The following is an 11011-nucleotide window of genomic DNA, read 5'->3' on the forward strand; positions in this document are numbered from 1 at the left end:
AAAAAAAAAAAAAAAAAAGAGGAAAAAGGAATCTCATCACACACACACACACACACACACACACACACCTATGCATACAATGTATAAACGCAGCACATCTTTAATGGTGATGTTCATAGCTAGCCAGATCTTTATAATAGTAACTTTTGTTTGCATGTCACTTCATATTTTCAAAGCATCTTTATAAATCACATCATTTGTTTTTTATAACAATCTACCTAGGCAAATCTCTATTATTTTCTAATATCTTCCTTGTTTTACAGATAGAGAAAAGATGCTAATGCATAATAAAGTAAAACTTACTTGCATAAATGCATGTTGTTGCAAAGAGCCTAATAATTTCTTATGGCTGTTAAAATGCTTGCATTAAAGTAAGATTGGAATAGTATTAAAATCACAAATAATTAAAATATACAATTTGATAAATTTTTCCAAGTGCATACATGCACAATCATTATGAAAATCAAAGTAATGAATTTACCCATTACCCACAAGAGTTTCTTCATGCAACTTTGAAATCCCTTTTCAATCTCCATCCTGGCTCTTCATCTTCAGGCAATTATGGATCTGCTTTCTGTTATGACTTTAATTTGCATCTTCTAAGTTCTTCTTCATGAATAGAATCATATGATATGTATTTTCTTTTATCTAGATTTGTTCATTTGCAATAAATATTTTGAGATTCATCTAAATCATGCTATGTATTAATTGTCAATTACCTTTACACAGTGAACAGTATTCCAACATATGGGTACTAATCATATATCACAGTTGATTTATCTATGCACCTATTCATAGATACTTGGTTTGTTTCAAACTTACATATAGTATATATAAAAGTGCAATGAACACTCATGTACAAGGTTTTGGGTGCCCAGAGATTTCCTTTTTTCTTTGGGATCTCTGCTTTTAGACACTTGAAACATCTCTGCTTATGATTATCAAAAAAATGGAGGAGAGACCTAAAGAACTATTATCAAAAAATATCATTAATGAAACTATAAAGGCAAAATATAATGAGGAAATACAAAAAATTATGCCAATTATTTTGACATATTAGATTAAATGATAAATTCCTTCAGGACAAGATATACCAAAGCTTAATTTTGGAAAAATTAATAACATCTGTAGCATTATATGAGCTAAAAACTGTATTTATAATTAAAATCTTATGAAGCAAACCTTATACTCAGATGATTTTATTGGTAACTTTGACCAGAAGTTGAAAGAAAAAAATTTACATAACCATTTTGGAGAATAGAGGAAAAATATTTCAGTTCATTTTATGATGCCACTATGACTCTAAAACAAGAACCAGAAAGACATTACCATGAAAGAAACCCCAGACTACAATGTTCTACAGAAGTATACACAGAATTTTTAATCAAATATTAGCTAACTAAATTCAAAAACATGCAAAGAAAAATGTATCATAAACAAGGTAGAGCAATTGCCCAGAAACCATGTGTTCACATTTAAAAATCAAGCAATAGAATTTACCACATTAACAAAATAACAAATAAAGCTCATATGATGATCCCAAAGGATATTTAAAGAGAATTTGCAAAATTATGCATCCAGTAATGTTAATAATTTCGCAAAGTAGGAATCAAAATTAAATTTATAAAATTGATATGAAAAGTATAACAACCTATAGCTAGATTTACATTTACTTGTCAATGTAGTCCCACTAAATTAGGAACAAGGTAAATATGCGTGTAGTTACTATTTTTATGTAGCTTCATACTAAAATTTCCAAGCCAGTGCAATAACCATGAGAATGAAATAAAATAAAATAAATAAATAATTAAGAAATACAATTATTTATTCAGTGAATATACAACTACAACGTAGATGATTCAGCAAATCATCTACACAGAAAATGCTATGATGTCTACAAAAATAGCTACCACAAACCGTAAGTGAATTCACTAAGGTATAAGAATATATTTTATATTCAATTCAGTTGTATTTTGCATACTATTAACAAAAATTCAGAAATTGAAGTTTTAAAATATCATGTAAAGAAATATCAAAATTTGGGAAAATTTAGTTACACATGTACTTATATCAGTGCCAGAATTCAGCACCATGTTTATGACATACTTATAAAAGAAGTTAAAATTGACCTAATTAAATTGAGAGATATGTAATCTTCAGAGATTGGAAATACTAACAATAAGTTAGAAATAAAGTCAAAATTTCAGGTTTACAATAAATAAATTTACTATAAGTAGACAGTTTTATTATTTACATAAGTACAACAGAATAAAAAATATTAACAAAATTATCAGATTGCATACTAATAAAAAAATCCAACTACATACAATTTTTATAGATGACTTTAAAGTATAAGGAGAACAAACAGTTGAAAAAAATGGATTAAAAACTGTTATCATTCAGATATTAGGTGTCCTCCAAAAGTTCATGTGAGATCATGCAAGAAAGTTCAGAGGTGAAACGATTGGGTTATGAGAGGTTTAACCTAATCTATGCATTAATCCCCCAATAAGGATTAACTGGGTAGTAATATAGGCAGGTAGGGTGTGCGTGGAGGAGTTGCGTCATGGGGGCGTGGTGTGCCTTTGGAGTAGATATTTTGTTCATGGTGAGGATAACACTCTGCTTCCTGTTGCCATGTCCTGGGCCAGTTTTTTTCTCCCACCATGATGTTCTGCCTCACTTCAGGTCCCCAAAATGGAGTTGGGAAGTCTGTGGAGTAAGACTTCTGATTTCGTGAGCCTCAGATAAACTTGTCCTCTTTAATTAATGTTCTTGTCAGGATTTTTGGTCACAGAATCAAAAAAGCTGAGTAAAATAAAACATAGATACAAGCATTATGTAGTAGACACAAGCATAATCTAATCAAAGAATGCTAGTTTAACATGTAAAATAAGCACAGCATATTTTATGTCTAAAGGAAATTAGTATACTAATATATTCTGAAATTATAAAGAGAATTTTTCTAGATAATGTCTAGTGGATGATTAACTTCATAAACTTAACAACAAAGCTTCAAGCAAAATGAAGCAGAAAGGAGGCAAAGAAAGAAGAGGATGAGAAAAACTAGAATTACAAGAAGGAAAAAACTGCTCGTGCTTAGCTCAGGTTCCAGCTTGAAGTGTATATGTGTACATGTATGTATAAGTATATATACATATATATACACATTGTACTGGTCAATGTAAATTGTCATCTTGATTGGATTAAGATATGATTAAAAGGCATATGGGTGTGTCAATGAGGGTGTGTCTAGGAATGATTGGCATGTGGGATAGCCAACTGAAATGGAGACCCTCCCTAAGTGTGGGCAGCACCATCCAATAGGATGATGGCTTGAAGGGAATATAAATTGGAAGAACAAGGAAGCAGCAGTAGATGCAAGCTCAATTCTCTTGAATGGGGTCTTCATTGCTGCTGCAATCATTTAAGGATATCATATTCTTACTTTATTCTTCCAAAGCAGACTCTACCAGTGATTCTCCAGAAGCTTTCAGTCTTAAGCTAGGGTAGCATCATTGATCCTTCTTGTTCTGGGGCTTCAGCCTCTTGGACTGCACAGCTACAGCCTCTAGGACTGTGCAGATACTTGTTCATCCAGCTCTACAGCCTGAAAATGGCCATTATAGACTATCCATCGTCTGGTCATGTAAGCCAACCTAATAAATCCCCTTTTTATAATTATACTTCCTATTGATTCTCTTCTTCAAGAGAACCTTGAATAACACATACACACAAGTATACATATATATTTATATTCACACCCATATACATATATATAACATCTTTACATAAAAGAAAAAGATGGATAATAATAGTGATATTTATAATATAATTCAGTGAAGCTGTTTGATACAATGGATTTAGAAAATCCATTTTCTAAAGTTTAAATTATTTGTGTGACTTTGTTTAATAAAAATGAGATAGCTCTTAGAGGTTCGGAGTGTTCAGTTATCATTTATGTTCCTAAAGCTGGATGAGAAAATGGATTTCAAGGTACAAGTAGAAAACAAATAAAATATTCAAAATGAGGGCTGGGGTTGTGGCTCAGTGGTAGAATGCTTGCCTAGCATGTGTGAGGCACTAGGTTCAATCCTCACCACCACATAAAAATAAATAAGTAAATAGACAAACAAATAGATAAATAAAATGTCTATCAACTACTTAAAAAATTTAAAAAGAAGCTCTAGCTACAAAAAATATTTAGAATGAATATTTCACATATTCAATAAATGAAATAATAATGCTAATATTGCAATAAAATGAGTCACTTGGATTTTTGGGTATCCGATTGCATATAAAAATTACATTTACACTATAAGTGGTAATATTATAAGTGCTGCTTATCAACTAACTTTATAAAGTATTTGAAATCCTTTTATTAATCATTCCCAATATATTCATTCCATATTCCCAGGAGTAGACTCAGCTGAAGAATCCACTATATTTGCTTATCAATAAGAAGTAACTCCTTGTCTACTAAAGTTTCATCGTAAGATCCAGCAATTTTGTTCTATCTATAGGCTCCACTTCAAATTCTAGTTCTCCTTCTATCTCCAACATATCTGTACTTTCTTGGAGTTTTGAACTTCTCAATTCATCCATGAGTGTTGGAATCAGTTTATTTCAAATTCCCATTGACATCACGGTTTTGACCTCCTCCTATAAGTCACTCATTTTCTTGATGGTATCTGAAATGGTGAATTCTTTCCAGAATGTTTTCAGTTCATATTTTCAGGGTTCATTAGGGGAATCGCTGGTGGCAGCCATATAGCCTTAAAAATATATATTTCTTAAAAATAGGACTTCAGTGGACTTCAAAATGGATATTATGTCAACAGATATGAAAATAACATTAATCTCTTTATACTCCATCAGAGCACTTGGGTAACCAGGTGTATGGTCAATGCATCGTGATATTTTGAGACTAAATTTCTGGAGGAGCAATGAGTCTGAACAGTGGACTTGAAGTCTTCAGTAAACCATACTATAAACAGTTGTGCTACATCATCAAGGCTTTGTCCTTCCCTTTATGGAGTTCAGGAAGAGTAGATTTAGTATAATTCTAAAAAGCCCTAAATTTTCAGAATGGTAAATTGGTATTTGCTTCAACTTAAACTCACCAGTTGCATCAGTCCCTTCTAACAGAGTTACCTGATTCTTTGAAACTTGAAGGCCAGCCATTGACTTCTCCTCTCTAGCTATGAAAGTCCTATATGACATTTTCTTCCATTATAAGGCTGTTTCTTCCATGTTGAAAGTCCATTGTTTAGTTACTTATGTTCATCAATTATCTTAGCCAAATCTTCTGCATACCTTGCTGCAGCCACTACACAGCATTTGCTGATTCACCTGCATTATTATTTATTGACTATGGCCTCTTAAATATCATGAGCCAACCTCTGTTATCTTAGAACTTTTCTTCTGCAGCTTCCTCAACTCTCTCAGCCTTTATAGAAGAGTTAAGGCCTTGCTATGGATTAGCATTTGGCTGAATGGAATACTGTGCCTATTTTGATTTTCTATGCAGATCTCTGAAACTTTCTCCCATATCAACAAAAGTCTGTTTGTTTTCCTACCTTATAGGAAATTGAAGGTGTGTTCAATGGAGTAGCACTTTCAACTTCCTATAAGAACTTTTTCTTTTCATTCAAAATATTACCAGCTATTTGATGCAAGAGGCCAAGTTTTTAGCCAATCTCAGCTTTTGACATGACGAACTTACTAAGCACAATCATTTCTAGCTTTTGACTTAGAGATTTATAACTCATCCCTTCACTTGAATATTTAGATGCCATTGTAGGGTTATTAATTGGCCTAATTTCAGTGTCTTACAGAGATGGAGGAAAGGACAGTCAGTGGAGCAGTCAGATCACACATGACACTTACCAATAAAGTTCATCATCTTTCATTGGTGTAGTTCATGACATCCCATCACAAGTGACATCAAAGATGACTGATCACAAATAACCTTAACAGATGAAATAATGATAATACTGTTTGAAATACTGTGATCATTGACAAGTTGTGACACAGAAACTTGAGTTATGTAGACATTGTTCAAAAAATGCTGCTCGTAGACTTGATCAACACTGGATTGCCCAAACCTTCAATTTGTAAAAATGAATAAATGACTAAATAATTAGTTAACTAAAAAACATCTAAAAAAAGCACAATGAAACACATAAAAATAAAACTAGGTATAACTATATACAAAATTGAAAGACATGAAGAAAGTGTATGTGGTGGAGGCATTGGTAGTTAGTAGTTTGGGGTGCTAAAGGGATACATGGAAGGGAAACAAGTGCATAGAACGTACCAGAGCTGCTGTATCTGAAAAGCTGCTGCAGTCTTTGCCCTGCCTGTCCTGTGCAACACAACACTCAAAATTAATTGAAATGAAATTATGGGTATATATATCATATATGCATTTCATATTGTACAGATTACCTTTGCTGTGGTTTAGTTAATGTGATAGTCTAATGTCAAGTGCAAAGGGGAAAATCATGAATTTTTGGAGTGGTGTAATGCAGGTTTTCTAATGATTTATTACATATCTAGAAAATCAAGCATGAATGAAATTAAGAAAAACAAATCAGTTGCCTTAATGGTTACAAAAAGACTCATTGAGAAGTACAATGTGATAAGATACCAATACCAGAGTATAAAACATATTTTACATATATTTACATATAAATATATAAAAATACATATACATATGTAAATATATAATATTCTGTACATATGAATAATACTGCTGCCAAAGTAAGATTTTTTCTATGTAAATAAGCTTCTAAAAATTGCACCACTTTGCTAAAAATTGAGATAAGAAATCCATCCTTATAATACCTATATATAAGTTTAAAACCCACTTATGTTTATTCCCATTTTATTTGTGGGTAGGTTTTTAAATGCTGGACTTCAAGAATTTCCTTCTAGGGCTGGGGATGTGGCTCAAGCAGTAACGCGCTCGCCTGGCGTGCATACAGCGCTGGGTTCAAGCCTCAGCACCACATACAAATAAAAGATGTTGTGTCCGTCGAAAACTAAAAAATAAATATTAAAAAATTCTCTCTCTCTCTCTCTTAAAAAAAATAATTTCCTTCTAAGCTCTTAATTGTTTAAGCTCCTTAAATATTTAAAAACAATCTTGACTATCTTCATGTTTTCTTAGGTGGGAAATAAATCATTTGGGGAGGGGATCTATTAAGAGCATGGTTTATCTGCAATGCAGAACTTCTCTCTGCAGAAACAACCAGGGCAGAATTGCTCAGCAGCATTGCTCACACAACCAGTCTCAGCCATTTCCTGAAAGTCAGGGGTTAAACCCAGATGCCGCCGCAAGATTCGGGGTTCCAAGTAGCCTAGTGCACCCTGAGATAAATTCTTTTATTTATATTTTAGGAGATACTGCTAATATTCCAAGCATAGGCAGATACTTTGATTTGCACATTTTTTTTAAGTCCCTGCGGTTCTATCACAGGACATAGCCCTCTTCTGGAAAGCACTATGTCAGCGAAAGGCAGAGTACTGCATAAAATCTGCACTTTACAAGCATGGATGAATTCTTTAAAAAAATAGCAAATGTAATTTTTTTTTTCTAGGAGAAATCAAGCACAAGTGCTTTGTCTTTGAGTGGAAGTTCCTATTGAGAATCAGGGGAGAGAACTTTTAATAAAGATGCCTATTTCAGCATTTCCTGCAGAGAGCAAGGAATTTCACATGTGATTTTTCAGAATGTGACTTGAATTAATTTGACATTAATTATTCACTTGATAGTCCAAATTACACATTTTCTTTGCACAAAAACCAGGTGTGCTCCAAACACCCTAAGCATCTGCTCTTTTACACACAATTCAAATAGGGATAGCACCATGAAACAAGAGCATTATAAAAGAATTATTCTAGTTTTCTCATTTGGTGGCATAAAAAAGGCATCAAATAAAAAGATCTTTTTGTTACTTATTCTTTCAATATGTATTTTTAGTATTGAAACAAACCATAACATATTTTAACAGGTATTTAAATTACATTGACTTAAACCATCTAGAAAATTTTATTTTCATTTTAATTCCTAGAAAATCCAAACCATCTTATTTTCTGCCATGGACTACTAAAATGGCATGTTCATAATCATGTTGTCCTAAAAACGGATTTTTGTCCTTTTGGAAAGCATTAGAAGTTTATAATCATTTCATGACATAAGCTCCTGAGGTGAACTGAGTTCCACTGATTAATCAGTGAAGTTATCCAAAATGTTAGTTGCAGTACAAGGTCTTATGCTTTATAAAGCCCAATGTCAAGGACATTCTTTACACAGAAGGCAGGAACCTCCGTGATGAACAGGATGCAGCAGTGGAGAGCTACCCAGGTTTGACCTGTGCAGACAAGAAAATGGAAAGCATCTTGTCTTGCTGTGCTCACCTAACCAAAAGGGAAACATTTGGTATGCTGTGGTTGCTGAACTACCTCCACACATGAAGGTAGATTCAGCACTTCCTCTTCCCAGATGTTGTGATTAAGCTCTTATACATTTTCTGTAAGATCAACTTTGAACAAAAGGAACATTCATTCACAAATCATATGATTGGAACCCAGGCAAGGAATAAGCAAAATGATTGATTGTTCACTCTGAAGTGATAAAGGGCATATTTTTCTGGAAAAAAACAATTATTTAAGCATCATACATTATTACATTTGCCTGCCCAAAGAATGGCTCAATGTAACTGTTAGATGACCTACTTCTTTAGATTTCCATAGTAGATTAGGTTTCGATATAGATATTGTATTTTTTTATGATGATAATGCCTTGCTTTTTTTCCTTCTATTTTGAATTCTCAGCCTTTCTAGAGCAAAGAACAAACAAAAAAGTGATAAAGACAGATGTGCCTCAGCAATTTTAGTGGAAAAATTAAAATTCACAATGCTTTATTACTTAAAATGTGTCCCAAAACTAGATCTGTTAATGTAAAAAAACAATACACCTTTCAAATATGCAGAATAGTCTTTTTTAAGTGATCTTTAAAGAAAACAAGAAGAATCCCTCTTTTTCTTGGTACTCTGCTCTCAACTCTAAAGGTAATTTTGTTTAAGAAGCACATTTTTTTTTAATGTTCTCCTTTGTCAGGTGTTTTTACAGTGATTGGAAAAATAAAGTCATTATCAACATTTTAGTGAACTATTTTATCAAGTAACATTTCATTCTCTATTCCTGATTTATCTCAATTTTAAAATTAAAATATACATCAGACAATTTGTTAGCTACAATTTTATTTCTCCATTACTAATGATAGTAAATGGGAAACTTAGCAAACTAAATATTTTATGTTTCTGGGTCCATGACAGAAATAGTGAAGGTGTAAGTATTTTTCCACTCAGTAATTTGATTTGGCGAAGGTACGTATATCTGCTATAATTTTAACATGAATAATACAGGAATATATTTAGCTGACTATAATATGCCAGACACAGTTATACTCACAAAAAGTAATGAGTATAGTAAGAAGACGCTGTCTGGACTCTCAAACATTTTAGTAAAATGTATTGATTAATCACAAAAAAGTATAAAATTATTAATGTACTATCAATAACGATTTAGTTCAATAATAAGCAGATGTCAAAACTAACCACTTGAGTAACTTCCTTGAAAAAGGATACATTGTTATAGTATTCAACCATATTTTGTTCTAACATATCATTTTCAAATATCCAGCTCTTTAATTCTGAATTATGTAAGTATATCAAGTTCCAATGGTTCAGCTTACATGACAAGGCAGACTCTAAAGTGTAATTGAAATCAGAGAAGTGACCATATCACTGGTGCTTCAGTGGACAACTTTGTATATGTAAAAACATATAAATTTTCTGGTATTTTATAAAGGACAATTTGAAATACCAGAGATAAAGGAGAGTCAAAAGATTACTTTAATTTCTGGAATACAAGAAGAGGAACTCTACAGACTTCAGCATATATCCAAAATACACAACCTGAATCATCCAGCCCATGCCAAAGTGAGCTTTAGTATAGTGTGTTTTTCCTTTAAATTTTATTTCTGTCATTAGACCAAAAGTATTAATAAAATTAAATGAGTCATAAGACACAAAAATAGGGGAAGATAGTGCAGCTAAATTTTAGAAAGTATTTTGGCCTTTGCCCATTTTATGTTACTGTTTGTCTTTAACACATAGGATATAACTGTGGACCTTTGCAAATGTAAATCATGAACTGAGAGTATTTATGAGACATTCCTAAGTAGCATATTGAGATAAGTAGTTGTAGAAAGGTACTTCATTTCAGAAAAAAAGGCAAAATCACATTGCAGTCATATTTAATTAACAGAAGGATGTCAGAATTATGTCCGTAATTTTCCAAGATGTACAATTATTAGAAAAATTCATTATGAATATGACTTTTTTTTCCTTTGAGCTTTTCATCCCACACAGAATTTTTTTTCTATGAACTATTTTATTTCAATCTGGAAATTTATCATAAATTAGAAAAGTTACCATTCTTATTTTGTAAAGGAGAAAAACAAGATTCAGAGATCAACTGATACATTCAAGGTGTCAGAAGAACTGAAGCGGAACACATTTTATATCTTACCCCCATTCCAAAGCTCTTCCCACGTAGCTACCTGATATTTTCATCTATCTGTTAAACTCCTCTTCTGTCTCTAAGATTTCATAGAGGGCCCACTTCTTTGGAAGACGTTTCTGACTCTACAATCACCATGCTCAGGTTTAGTTATCTTTCCTCCAGAATTCTGTATGTAGCACTCTTAACCTTCACAGTTCTATTTATCCCCCTGGACTGTGCCATCTCCTGAAAAGTAGGACATATCTTACTTATTTTACATACTGTTTTACATATTTAACTCCAGCGGCATTGAATTTATATACTCAAAAAGGCACTCAACACGTATTAAAAGAAAAGACTTGGCAGCATTTTAATTTTTAATGTCTTAATAGTTAAAACAAGAGCTGCAGTGGAAATTGGATTGGATGTAATGTC

At 32.4% G+C, this 11011-nt stretch overlaps 1 long non-coding RNA gene across 1 annotated transcript; it reads right to left on the reverse strand.

The window, feature by feature from the left end:
• Positions 1–2296: 2296 nt before the first annotated feature.
• Positions 2297–10792, reverse strand: LOC125614044. The gene is made up of 3 exons (XR_007344681.1): positions 10604–10792; positions 5890–5971; positions 2297–2808 (listed from the first exon to the last, which is right to left on the reverse strand). It is a non-coding gene; the product is annotated as an uncharacterized LOC125614044 (long non-coding RNA).
• Positions 10793–11011: the final 219 nt, after the last annotated feature.

This window comes from Marmota marmota, unplaced genomic scaffold, assembly GCF_001458135.2.
Source record: "Marmota marmota marmota unplaced genomic scaffold, marMar, whole genome shotgun sequence".
Taxonomy (NCBI): domain Eukaryota; kingdom Metazoa; phylum Chordata; class Mammalia; order Rodentia; family Sciuridae; genus Marmota; species Marmota marmota.